The following is a 14,511-nucleotide window of genomic DNA, read 5'->3' on the forward strand; positions in this document are numbered from 1 at the left end:
TCAGTTCTGAACTTCCCCAGAAGCCAATAAAAAAGGACCTTTATTCCTAAGACCAAAATACATTTATTTTTTAAATGATGCTCATCGGGCTAGAAACTCACAGTAAGTCGCAAGTCACAATCCATCAAGAAAAAGTGACTGTTAAAAAAAAAAAACCAAGTGACTGTTAGCTCTTAGTTTCATTTATCTTAGTGTTTATTTTAGTTTGCTAAAGGCTCCTGGGAGCAATATACCAGAAATGTGTTGGCTTTTATAATGGTAATTTATTAAATTCAAAGCTTACAGTTCTGAGGCTGTGAAGATGTTCAAAAATCAAGGCATCATCAGAGATGCTGTCTCACTGAAGGCCAGCTGCTGGCGATCCTGACTCCTGCCATGGGGCAAGGCACAACGGTGACTCGGCCATCCTCTGCTTCTCCAGGCTCACCCTCTTCTGGAGCTCAGCTGTGTGCGATCAGGCATGTGGCTGTCTCTCCCCTCTCCTCTGGGCTCCGTCTCTTTCAGTCTTTGAGGCCTTCCTTTCATGCCTCTGCTCTGCTGATTCCAGCCTCTGGCCTCCAGGATGTCTTTCTCAGCCTCTCAGGGTTTCTCTCCCTCTGTCACTTTTTTCTGTGTATCTGCAGTTTTTTGGTCCTCTCTTCATACAGGACTCCAGTAAGAGGATTAAGACCCACCCTCCACACTAACGGAAGAAGTCGTTGATGTGAGGAGTGGGGGGTGTGGGGAGTGGGGCATATGGGAATCTCTTTTTTTTTTTTAAGGTAACATTTTGTGCAATCTATGTATCTTTTTAAAGTAAATAAAAAAGTATATTTAAAAAAAAAAAAGACCCACCCTGGGACCCACAATCTAATCAAAGTCACTTAACTGAAGCAATCTAATCAAAAAGTCCCACCTATAATGAGTTTACAGGCACAGGAACGGGTTCACTTTAAGAATCTGATTTTCTGGGGTCCATAGAAGACTCAAACAAGCACAGCATTGTTCCAAAAATTCCTGTGTAACATGAAATCTCTGTCTCGCTGGTTTTATACTAATAGTAGTTTCTTGGGGAAACTTTTGTTATTTCATCAACTATACTACTAAAGCAGAGTATCCAAAATTGTGTGTGTGTGTTCATCTTTGGTTGACTATCACATATATTCAAGAAAATTTTGAAGAACAAGGATTTGTCCCACTAGAGCCCACTAGATAATAATTATAAAGTTTTAACATTTAAGAGATTTATGGTACTCATGTAGGGTTAGAAAGTAAATAAATGGAACCACATGTAGAGCCCCAAAACATACCCACACACTTAAGGAAACTTCTTTTATGACCTTTATACTAAAACCAGACCAGGACATTATGTGAAAGAAAATTTGCAGGCCAATCTCATCTGTTAATGGAGACGTAAAAAATATTTTTTTTAAATCAAATTGAATTTGAAATGTATAAAAAGGAAATAAAAATTAAATTATGACAAAACTGGGCTCATCCCAGAAATACAACATCGATTTATCATTAAAAAAATCTATTAATGTAACTCATGACATGACAGAATAAATGAAAAAAATTTACATGATTATCGCAGTAGATGCAATGAAATAATTTAAAAATATTTCCATGCAAAGACCTTGAATAAAAGGGGGAAATGGTAAAGACAAATGAGTTTATATAGCTAAAAAAAAAGAGTAAGGAGGTCATCAGAGGGGTCGTGCTTACACACCTCAGCAGTATACCAGAGACAGCCAAAGTAGATACAACCCCAGGTACTGGTCCTTCTGAGGGCTACAGAGACATACAGGTTCTATGGTCATGGCAGATGGCCCTGGAGTTCAGTGCTGTGTCAGTGGGCCCTACTTTGGAATTTGTGTTCTTGAGTGTGATGGAGTTGGACTCAGATGTGACCTTTCTACACATGCCTCTTCTGTCACCTTTACTGAACCTATGGTTGATGCTGGAGTTGGTGTAAATTCAGGAGACTTGAATCTCTTCACTGGTCATGTGCCATCTGGGCCCTGAGCCTCAGCAGAGATGCAACTCCTACTCTCCCGTTCATTGGTCTTACCTAGGTCAGCTAACAGGGAGGTGAAGATGATCAACCACCACACCAGGGAACCGAGAGTGCCTACAACTATAAGCAGGAGAATTGTATCCATCAACCATGTGGGATCTAAGCCCCCTCTTGATATAGAGGCAGAGTGGACATCACCATCCCAGGGTCCATAAGATAGAGGAATAAAATATGGATTAGAGTGGACTTACTGGTATTCTACTATAGAACTATTGTGACTAGTAATGGAAGAAATTGTAGCATTGATGTGGAGAAAGTAGCCACAGTAGTTGCCAAGGGCAGGGAGAGGAAAGAAGAGAAGTAATGTGGGGGCCTTTTCTGGACTTGGAGTTGTCCTAAATGACATTGCAGGGACAGATGCGGGACATGATATATCCTGCCAAATTCATTAAATGGACTGGGGGAGAGTGTGAACTACAATGTAAATTATTATCCATACAGAGCAGCAGTGCTACAAAAAGTATTGCCCAAATGCAATGAATGTGCCACAATGATGAAAGAGTTTGTTGATGTGGGAGGAGAGGGGTGGAGTATGTAGGGGGTATATGGGAACCTCTTATTTTTTAATACAACATTTTTTTGTGATTTCTGTATCTTCAAAAAAATACAATTAGAAAAAAATATATTCAATGTCCATTCAAGAAAAAAATTATTAGCACACTAGGATTAACCAAATAAAAGTTATTTAAAATTGCTTTGAAGACTGTCGCTGAGCATGGGGGTTTCGACCTCGCTCAGGCCCAATAGTTAAGGGGGGCTTGCTCCTGCCAAACCGCCGGCGGGGGGTGCTCCAAGTGGGAGCACTGGTTCTCCAGGCGTGGGGGACGCGCGGTTAAGAAAGAACCACGGAGACCGCTTGAGCGCGAGAACAGGTCTGCTTTATTGCGGAAGTACACTTAGTTATATAAGGCTGGGTAGAGGGAGGAGTGTGGTGGAGGGAGGGCTGGCTACGGGGCGGCTGTGGATAGGCTGAAGCTGATGGACAGACCTGAGATAAGCAGTTGTTGGGGAAAAGGCAGATTGTAGGTTGGCAATATGGGCGGGACTGGCGGGAAGGACGGCGGGGGGCTGGAAGGGGAGGAGGAGTGGAGAAAGGCGGTAACAGAAGACAATTTAACAGTAAAATGTTTAAAACACTTCATTTAAGGGCAAGAATAAGACCAAAGTATCTACTGTCACCCCTTCTATTCAATATCGAAGTGTAATATACAGAAAACAAGAAAGAAACCAAATAGACAAAAATAAAAGATGTGAAAGGATGGAAAAGAAAAAAGTGTCATTATTTGCATATAATAGGTTTATGTATGTAGAAAGGCCAACGGAATAAAAAGAAAAAAAATCAGAATTAATAGGAGAGCTCAGTAAGTTTGCTAGAATACAATCCACATTGCAAATGTCAGCCACATTTTTCTAACAAGCCATAAATGTTAGAAAATAAAAGTCTACCATTCTGAATAGAAACAACAACAAAAATCATCAAGAAAAAAAATCTAATGAAAATGTAAAAGATCTTTATAGAGAACATAAATGTTATTGAAATACATTGGTCATCTTTGTTAGATTTGTTCCTAGTAATTTTTGTGGCTATCAAGAACGGTGGGGGAAGTGGATTTGGCTCACCTGATAGAGCATCCGCCTACCACATGGGAGGTCCAGGGTTCAAACCCAGGGCCTCCTGACCTGTGTGGAGCTGGCCTGCGCGCAGCACTGATGTGCGTAAGGAGTGCCATGCCATGCAGGGGTGTCCCCCGCATAGGGGACACACAAGGAGTGCTCCCCGTAAGGAGTACTGCCCTGTGAGAAAAAAGCGCAGGCTGCCCAGGAGTGGCACCGCACACACAGCTGACACAGCAAGATGACGCAACAAAGAGACGCAGTTTCCCAGTGCCACTGACAAGAATACAGAAGAACACACAGTGAATGGACACAGAGAGCAGACAACTGGCGGGGCTGGGGGAAAGGGAAGAGAAATAAATAAAATAAATCTTTAAAAAAAAAAAGAATGGTGGTAAGTAGATGTGACTCAAGTGATGGGGCTTCTGCCTACCGTATGGGAGGACATGGGTTCGATCCCTGGGGCCTCCTGGTGAAAAAGAAGAAGAGAAAGCATGCTGCACAGTGAGCCAGTGCCCATGTACTGAGTGAAGTGTCCACACAAGTGCCCACATGGTGAGCCGAGTGCCCGTGTGGTGAGCCTAATGCCCACACAAATTCCTGTGTGGTAAGCCAAGAGCCTGCATGAGTGCCCACATTGTGAGCCAGTGCCCACGTACTGAGCCAGAGCCCACATGGCAAGCTGAGTGCACATGCAGTGAGCTGAGAGCCCTCGGGGTGAGCCAGTGACTGTGCAAGTGAGTCACACAGCAAGATGATGACGCAACAAAAGAGAGAGAAGGGGAGAGTCAAGGTGAAGCACAGCAGAGACCAGGAACTGAGGTGGCACAATTGACAGGGAAACACTCTCCACATCAGAGGTCCCCAGGTTCGAATCCCTCTGAATTCCAGAGGAGACAGATGATAACAGAAGACAAAAAAAGAGAAATAGATATAGAAGATCATACAGCGAATGGACACAGACAGCAAAAACAACAGGGCAGGTATATTAGTCAGCCAAAGGGGTACTGATAAAAAATACCAGAAATTGCTTAGCTTTTATAAAGGATATTTATTTGGAATAGGAGCTTACAGATACCAGGCCACAAGCATAAGTTACTTCCTTCACCAAAGTCTATTTTCACGTGTTGGAGCAAGATGGCTGCCAACATCTGCGAGGGTTTAGGCTTCCTGGGTTCCTCTCTTCCAGGGTTTTGCTTCTTTCTGGGTTCAGGGTTCCTCTCTTTCCAGGGCTTGCTTTTTCCTGGGATCAGATTTCCTCTCTTCCTGGGGCTTGCTTCTGTTTCCTCTGTGAGCTTACTTCCCGGGGCTCCAGCTTAAGGCTTCAGCATCAAACTCGGACATCAAAACTCCAACATCAAAAATCCTCAACTCTGTCTTTTGCCATGACTTTTATCTGTAAGTCCCTACCCACCAAGTGGTGGGGACTCAATGCCCTAATGACATGATCCAATCAAAGCCCTAATCATAACTTAATCATGCCCAGGTTTGGACCAGTTTACAAACATAATCCAATATCTATTTTTGGATTTCATAACTATGTCAAACTGCTACAGCAAGGGTGGGGGAGGGTAAAAATAAATAAATCTTTAAAAAGAAAAAAAGATAACCATTCTCTTTTTTTAAAGATTTATTTATTTTTACCCTTTCCCCTCTCCCTTCCCCTGCCCTGCTGTTTTTGCTGTGTCCCTTCACTGGGTGATCTTCTGAATCTATTTCTCTTTTTGTCTTCTCTCTCATTTTTTCTCCTCTAGGATTCACTAGGATTTGATCCTGGGGACCTCTGATGTGAAGAAAAGTGTTCCTGTCAATTGTGTCACCTCAGTTCCTCATCTCTGTTGCCCTTCATCTCTCTTTTGTTGGGTCATCATCATATTGCGTGACTCAGTTGCACGGACACTGGCTCACCACTTGAGCACTGGCTCACAACGTGGGCACGCACATGGACACTCGGCTCGCTACATGAGCGCCCACGCAGGCACTCAGCTCACCACACGGGCACTGGCTCCCCATGCAGGCACGCTTTCTCTTCTTTTTCAACAGGAGGTCCCAGGGATCAAACCTGGGTCCTCCCATATAGTAGGCCGAGGCCTTATCACTTGAGCCACATCCACTTCCCATAGAATGAATGGCTATCTTTTAAAAGATTTGTAGGAAAAAAAGGTTTAGAAATAGCTAAACTCTGCTGAAGGTCAAGAAAAAGGGTGCAGTGGCAGGACAGGGAGAAATGTGCTAACATACCAACATTTGTAAACTTACAGTAACTCTTTTAGTTTCATTAGCCACAGTTTTCTAAGGAACAGAAGTGACAGGAGATTTCTGTAAATATTATGAGATCTTCATAAGAATTGTCTCAGGTAATTGTGAGGATTGGCAAGTCCAAAGTCTATAGGGCAGGCTTCACGCTTGGAACTTCAGTGAAGGTTTTCAATGAATTCCACAGCAGAAGCTGACTGGCTGAAGTAGAGATGGAAAGCCTCAATTTTGACTTCTGGAATCATAACTTCTCCTTTTAAATCTTCAACTGATTGGATGAGACTTCTCTCATTGGTGAAGGAAATCTCCCCAGTTGATTACAGATGTAATCAGCCATAGATGCAATCAACTTAATGATGATTTAAGTCCATGAAATGTCATCACAGTGAAAGTCAATCCAATGCTTGCCTGACCAAATAACTGGGCACCATAACCTAAGTAAGTTGATATGAACTCAACCGTAACACTAGTGTGGTTGTTTTATTATTATTATCATTATTATTAAAGAAGTTTGAGTTTACCAAAAAAAAAAACATAAAATACAAGGTTCCCATATAACACCTTGTGGCAGTTTGAGATTATTTATGAATCCCAAAAAAGGTAAAGATTATATTTGTAAACTGGTCTGTTCCTCTGGACGTAATACCCTTTGATTGTATTAGATTCAGCTAAGATATTTTTTATTAAATTATGTTACAATTAGGGCTTTAATTAGACCACATCAATAGGGTGTAACTCAGGTTAAGTCCCTGCCCCCTTGATGGGCTGATATAAACAGACATTCACTCAAGAAGACACACAGAAGACACAGGAAGAGACAGAGCTCCAGACATGGCAGTGCAGAGAACTTTGATCCTGTGGCTCCAGAAAGAGAGAGGAGCCATTTGTCAAATAGCCTGTAGCTGACATAGGTAAGAAGCTGGACCCACAGAGCCTCAAGAGGAAGAGGAAGCCTGAGAGACAAGCCCTATGCCAGCCTGTAGCTGAGAGAGAGGAAGGCTGAACCCTCACAGAGATCTCTTTGGTGAGAAAGCAACCGTCAGTTGGACTCTGTAGGGCCTTGTAACTGTAAGCTTTTACCCTAAATAAATGCCGTTTATAAAAGCCAACAGATTTCTGGTACTTGGCATGAGCACTTCTTTGGCTGACTAATACAACCCTGTTATTAACACCTTACATTATTGTGGTGCATTTGTTACAATTCATGGAAGAATATTTTTGTAATTGTGCAATGAACTATAATCCATCATTTACAATAGGGATCACTGTTTGTGTTGTACAATCCCATGTGGTTTTTTTTTTTTAGTTTTATTCTAGTAACATATATACAGCCTAAAATTTCTCCTTTGAACCACATTCACATGTATAATTCAGTGCTGTTAATTACATTCACAATGTGCTTCCGTCACCACCACCTATTACCAACCTTTACCATCAACCCAAATAGAAACCTCTATAATTTAAGCATTAACTCCCAATTCCCTACCCCCAGGCCAGCCCCCATTAATCTATATTCTGGATTCTGCCTCTATAAATTTACTTATTCTAATTCTTTCATATCAGTAAGGTCATACTATATTTGTCCTTTTGTGTCTGGCTTATATCACCTACTGTGATATCTTCAAGGTTCATCCATGCTGTCACAGGTATTAGATTTCATTCCTTTTTATGGCCGAATAATGTGAACTCCTTTGATTAGTTGTTCCAAAGCCTGTGTCTCTTCTCATTTTAATTTGTTCCCCTGACTGAGAAATATCTTCCTATTTTTTAGTATGGCTTGTCATTTTTTTGCTGATGTCTGGACATCTGATTATTTTGATGTGCTGTCTCTAAAGGTCAGTTTCCCCTCCTGCCTAGGGTTTAATTGTGGATTGGTTATGTGTTGAGGCTCTTTTCTGATGCTTGGTCCAACCTGCACTGGACCTTTCGAGAAGCCCATGTTTAACTGTTCAGATTTTTCAAGTCTTTTGTACCTGATTCTTACCCTGGACATGTGAAACAATTATTAAAATTGCCTTTTTTTGTGTAATTGATTCACTCCAGGAAAAAGCTTCCTTTCTTCTCTTCCTTCTCTGGAAATCCTGATCTGTTTGTTTCTGCACAAAATTTTCTCCCCAGCTCTTTTCTTTCTTTCCCTCACTCAATGCCCTCTTTTCATTACACTTTTAGGTTCTGGCGCACATCCTCCCTTACAGAAATTCAGTGTCGGCCCCCCCTCCCCCCCTTTCTTTTCCATGAAGCTTTTCTCCCTCTGCTTACTTCCCCATTAGGGTATTATGACTTTCAGAAGGATCTGGTTTGGGGCTGTTGTTTTGCCTTTAGGCGATCCAGCAATCAGAGTGGTTTGAAGTGTGTTTACCCCTTTGCCAGCAGTTCTGCCAGGGTCTCTTTCATTTCCTGCTGGCCATGGATTTTTTTGTATGCACTCGCTCACCAGCCATCTTGTTCTGCCCCAAGTCTGAGGCTTGGCCCCTGTGTCCAGATGTACGCAGGGTTCTAACTCACTGCCGCAAGTGGCTGTGTGGTCTGAATCCGCAGCAGGATGCCCTGGGCCGCGCTGCCCTTGGGCCACTTCTAAGCGTGCAGGGCCATGTAAGGGGACGAGTGGGGTTGGGGGGCAGGTCCAGGTCACAGATCTCCTATCTTTTTTTGGTTTTTTCTTTTTTCCTTTTTCTTCAATTCAGCATTATGAGTCCCTTCTCAAATCTCCAGAGTTCCAAGCAAGTGGAATTTGTCCTTTTTTTGGTTGGTTGGGGTGGGGGGAAATTTTCTAGGGGTCATCATCATGTTGTTGAAATAACTGCGGTTTTGATACGGTGAAAAATACACCACCAATGAAACAGACTAGAAAGTCCAGGAACCAATATTTGAGTATATTAAAGCTCAGTTTATGATAGAACTGAAATTACATACTAAAGGGATTAGAATACCATTGGCTATGCATATGGAAGAAAATGTGGAAAATCATATACAGATCCCATTTCAGTGCAATGTGAAATTTTGATGTCAAGGCAAGGCATAAAAAATTCAAAAGACAAGTAGAAGAATATCTTTATAAACTTCGGGGAAAGATGAGGTTCTATGTCCCCCACTCTGCATTTTCTTATGCATCCCCTCACCCAAATTCTTCCCAGCATTTGTTTATCTTATTTTTAGAGCATTTTTAACCAGTAAGGGGAATAACAATACTGGGAGGAAAGGCAGACCAATCAGGAGAGACTGGTTCAGAAATCACTAAGGCTGAGGCTTGCCAAGTAATGAAAACAGATTCTTCAGTCTGACACTGTTTTCAAAATAATTGGTTACCAAAAAAAGCAACGACAACCAACCACAGAAGGTCTAATAACTGAAAGAATGTGTATCAAGCGCTGTAAAGCTAGGCAAGTGTTGACAAGAAGAAACAAAGTCTTTGGACTCTCAGAACAGAGCGGCAGCCTGACAGAGACGCTGTTATCCAAGTGCCATCTTAGACTGGGTGACACTAATGTGCTTACAATTTTTCTTTGTTCTTTATTTTTTTAAATGCAGCTTATTTATTTTGATCTTTTTGACAGTTTTGTCATGTTTCTGACAATGTCAGATATTTTTTCTTTAGGATGAAGAGGTTAAGTCTGTCCATTGAGTCTGATGATAGACATTGTTCAAAAAAACAAACAGAGGCAAAGTGTATATCCTATCCTGGAGAAAGAGAATGTCCGAAACCTTTTCCAAGAGGGTGTGGTGATTAAATTGATACTTCAAGGATGAGTAGAAAATAACATAGCAAAGCAAGTTGATAGAAGTGTTTGAGAGCAAACAAAGATTTCAGGGGGCATAATGAGGAAAGTTAGGAGACAAAACTAGCATCCAAGGTATGAGATAATACCACAAGTTTGGTTCCCACAGGCCTGGGTTCAAATCCTGGCTCTACCACTTACCAGATGTCAGATCTAATGTAATTAAACAGTCTCTCTTAGCTTCCTTATCTTTAAAGTATATTTCTCTAGGATTTTATAAGGACTTGAAACCATGTATGCAAAAATGCCTGTCGTATACTACATATCCCATAAATGAGAGTGATGATTACCACTATTAATAAAATATAATGGTCTATTTTCTCTATAAGATTATCCAGTTTCCAAACATTAATCATTTCAGTCTATCTTTTCCTTAATGATTTGCATTTTCTCATTGATCATTAAAAAAAATGTTTCCTTATATGAGTGGATCGGTTTCAGTGCTCTACACACTGTTCCATTTTATCTATTTTCTAATGCTGTGCCGGTACCATACATCTCTGAAATGTCAGTTTTATAATTGTTATCTGGTAGAGTCTAGTGGAACAAGTCCTGTTCTTCACAAATGAATATTTCTGACAGTCATCCAGAGGTGACCACACAAACACACACACGATATCCTATCCCGCATTCTCTTCTTACGATGTTACTGACACTTCTCCCATCAACAAGTGAGGTGTACACTTCCTTCCCTGGAATCTATACAGGGTCCTGTGACTGGCTCATCCAGTAGAAAATGGTAGAAATTATGCTTTTGTGACCTCCAAGAGATATTATGAAAAGAATACAGCATCTACCCAGTTCTCTTGGGGCACATGCCCTCGGTGCCCAGAGCAAACATAAAAGAAGTTTAGCTACCCTAACCTGCCATTCTGGAGAGATCATGTAAAGAGTCTACTACATATAAACAGAGAGATGTTTAAAGAGCCCCAAATATTGTGACACAGCCCAGGTACTAAACGTGTGAGTGAATGTGACTTTAGATATTTCCAAATGCCAGACTCAAAGCTTTCCACCTGACACCAAGTATAGCAGAGATGAGCTATCCCCACCAATGCCTACCCAGAATGCAGCTTAGAGAGTAAAATAAATGTTGTTTTGAGTCACAACATTTTTGGGTGGTTTGTTACACAGCCATAAGAAGAAGAACAATACTCTTAGTTCTTTGCTTCTTGTTGAGTTTGGGGCATTCCATAGGAACAAAACAACAACAACAACAACAACAACAAAAAAACCTTGGGAGAATATTTAATGGAATTATTTCAAACTTAATGATAAATGGAAAGATCTCTCCAATATTGAGTCTTCCCTTTATGATCTACACCACATCAAATGCTTTTTCCAGATCTATTAAAGTGATATGTGCTTTCTTTTCTTTTAATCATTTAGCTATGCTGAGTTACATATATATTTTTCCCAATGATAAACATCTTTGCAGTCCTATGATTCCAGATTTGTCAGAATATACCTTTATGTACCTTTCTGGACAGGGTTTTAAAATATTTACTACAGGATATTTGAGTCCATTTTCTTAAGCAATATTGGTATATAACTTTTTAACTATTCTTAGATTTTGGTATCAAGGTCATACTTAGTACATAAAATGAGTGAGTGCACATTTCTTATTCTACTCATTCAAAATTGGGATGCTGTATTCCTGAATAATTGCTCTAACTTGCCTACAAAAGTCTTTAGCCTGATATTTTAGGCAGGAAATATGTTTTGGGGAAGAGTTAAAGTATTGATTCAATAGCCTTCATATTTTAAGTATATTCAAATTGTCTATTTTTGTTTCACTTTTGGCAAATTTTAAATTTTCTAAGAAATAGACTAAAATATATTTTGTTGCTCCATTTTTGAATAACAGCTTACCTAGGTATAAAATTCTAAAGGTGATAATTATTGTCTCTTAGCACTAAAGGTGATAATTATTATCTCTTAGCACTGAAGATATTATTCCTTCATCTTATAGCTTTTATTGTTTCTATTGAGAACTCTACTGTCATTTAATTTGGTATTCTTCTGTTTCATTATAATGTATCTAGATAGGGATTTCTGTTACCTTTATCCTGCTTGGGGCTCATTGAATTTATTGAATCTGAGTTTGCATGGTTCTTCATATACTATATAATTTATATTCCTTCTAATTCTCTCTTTTATGTATTTCATTAAGGTGTATTTGGTCTTTTCATTACCTCTCCATGTCTCAACCTCTCCTTCATAATTTCTATCTCTTCTTTACTGTATCATGCATTCTATACAAATTTTTCAGTTATATATTTCAGATAATTGATTATTGCTTCATTTTGCTTTAATCAATCTGATCAGTTTTTATTCCAATGCAATGAGTTTATATTTTATTTCTAAAATTCTGTCATCTAATTTCCATATATGCTATACTACTTTCAAAGTATTTTATTATTTTTATTAGGTTATCAAAGCCATCTTTTACATTTTTTATTTAAACATCCTTAATGATCAAATCCTGCTGTTTTTCATGTTGGTTAACTTTTCTCATGACAATTTGTTTCCTCCATGTTTGTAATTTTAGACTGTGAACTTATTGTGCATGGCTTCATCTTGGATATACTGTGTACTCTAAGTTGAGTATAAGTGCCTCCTGATGTTTTTTTTTTTTTTCCTTGCTTCTGCCAGGTGCCCCATTGGTATCACCAGCCTGGATTACTTTTTATGTTAATGTCTCAGCTCAGGGATTCCATGCAGATAGAATACATTCAAACCTAAAACCTAAGTGAGGGTAGGCTATAGTTACAAAGACTCAGGGAAGTTTTTTTTTTCATCCCTAAGCCTAGATCAAGGAAGACAGTGTCTTTTATTTACCAGTTTTCTATTTTTAAATGTTTCAAACATATGGAAAAGTGGGAATAGTATAATGATCACCCATATACCAACAATCTGGATTCAAATGCTAGCATTTTGCCATAATTGTCTTATCTATACGTTTGAGTGCTGAACCTCTAGAAAATAAGTAGCAAACATCATTACACTTTACTTACAAATATTTCTACATGCAAATTCTAATAAGGGCTTTCTCCTATTATTAGCACACCCAAGAAAGTTATCATTTCCTTATTTTGATATCCAGATAACATCCAGTCCATATTCGATTTTCTTAATTGCCGCTTAAATGTGTTTTATACTTTGTGTATGTATGTTTTTCCTAATAAGATTCCATCATGGTTTATAGACTACATTTGGTTGCTATATAATATTTACTTTTGTCTCCTAATGAAAGAAAGTGGATTTATTTTTAGTTCATCGTTTCGTGAGGCTTCATTCAGAGATAAGTGGAATCCCCCACCATGCAGAGGTCCGGGGCGTCATAGCTTTTCCCTGAACTGGTGTTACAGCTCAAGGTCCCCAGTGACTGGACCAGCAGTGACAACCCCCTTCCAACCTGTATCCCAGGACCAACGCAGCAGAACTTCAAGTGTTTATCACTCTGACTTTCAGTTTCCTCTTCAGTTTTTACTCTTGAAGACTTCCTCTTCTTTGCTGAGAGCTCAGATGTTCGTTGAAAAATGTGTTAAATTCAATATGTCTAAGTGTTTTGTAGGTAATCCTCCATACTGTCATGTCAATGACCATTTTCAATATCCCCAGAGCCTAACACAATGTCAGGCATATTCAGAAGAACCCCCATTTTTGTATGGACCAGAGTAAATAAAATCACACACGTATTTTATCATGATTAAATCCACATGTGCCTACATTTTTTTTTTTTTTTTACATTTTGCAATTAATTACTTTAGTTCCTTTGCTCCAAACTAAAAAGTGGTTTGGAAGTAAAAACCCCTAAGCCTGTCTGTACCCAAATAACCAAATTTATCACCATGGATGGTGTCATCTATTATGTGACCAGGAACTGATAGGGTGTCAGTTCCAATAAATCAAACCTTATATAAATTCCCTTGTAACAACATGGGTTGTCGATATTTCTGTATTTAAAGGCATTTTTTTTTCTTTTTGCTTTATTCAACTACCATCTCAGCAAACTTAGCTATCTTGTATCCTAATATGGTACAGGAACTTATCTATATCCTTAATTTTTCCATTCTTTGAAACATTATGTTATTTCACAATGTCAAAAAGCCTCAGAGCTTTCAACCTAAATGGTGCCTGAGCTCAAAAACATGTCACGCTGACTTTGATCTTCAAATCCCCAAATCAAAAGAATCCCTAACTCAGGTCCTAGTGCAGCCTGCTGCCTTGTTATAGCAGATTGCAATCAGCACGGGAACATTGGGTTGCCTTTTATCAACCATTAACACTTGGATACCAGGTGTAAGCTATAAAGTACAGATAAATTTTCTTCACACATCTACCAGGATTGGCAATTCCAAATAAATATGGCTCTTTGACCAAGGAAATGCCTTCCTTCAAAAGGTAACTCTTTGGGATCTTCATTCTTAATTGGCCTCTATGACCAGTTACCCAGACACATTCACATACATGGGTCTCAGGACTGCTTTAGTCACAGAATGTCCTCATGTAATACACTACCTTTTTCTCCTCTTAACCTTCTTGCATTTGTCCTCTTTCCAAACCCCTTATCCAATTCTCAATGGAGCTACATGGTAATGTTTTCCACTGGTACCCAGGAGACACTGAAGTGAAGAAATGGCCAGATTAAGTAGGGGAGTAAGTCTTATGTGGACCATCCAGAAGCAAATCTATTGATAGAAACGTAGTTGTGTGCTGCCCACCAGCCTGCGATTATTCTAAGTGGATGCGAGGGTGCAATTGGCAGAAAATGTAAATGGGGCAAAGCAGAAGCTGAATGGCATT

This window comes from Dasypus novemcinctus, chromosome 25 (assembly GCF_030445035.2).
Source record: "Dasypus novemcinctus isolate mDasNov1 chromosome 25, mDasNov1.1.hap2, whole genome shotgun sequence".
NCBI classification, from domain to species: Eukaryota; Metazoa; Chordata; class Mammalia; order Cingulata; family Dasypodidae; genus Dasypus; species Dasypus novemcinctus.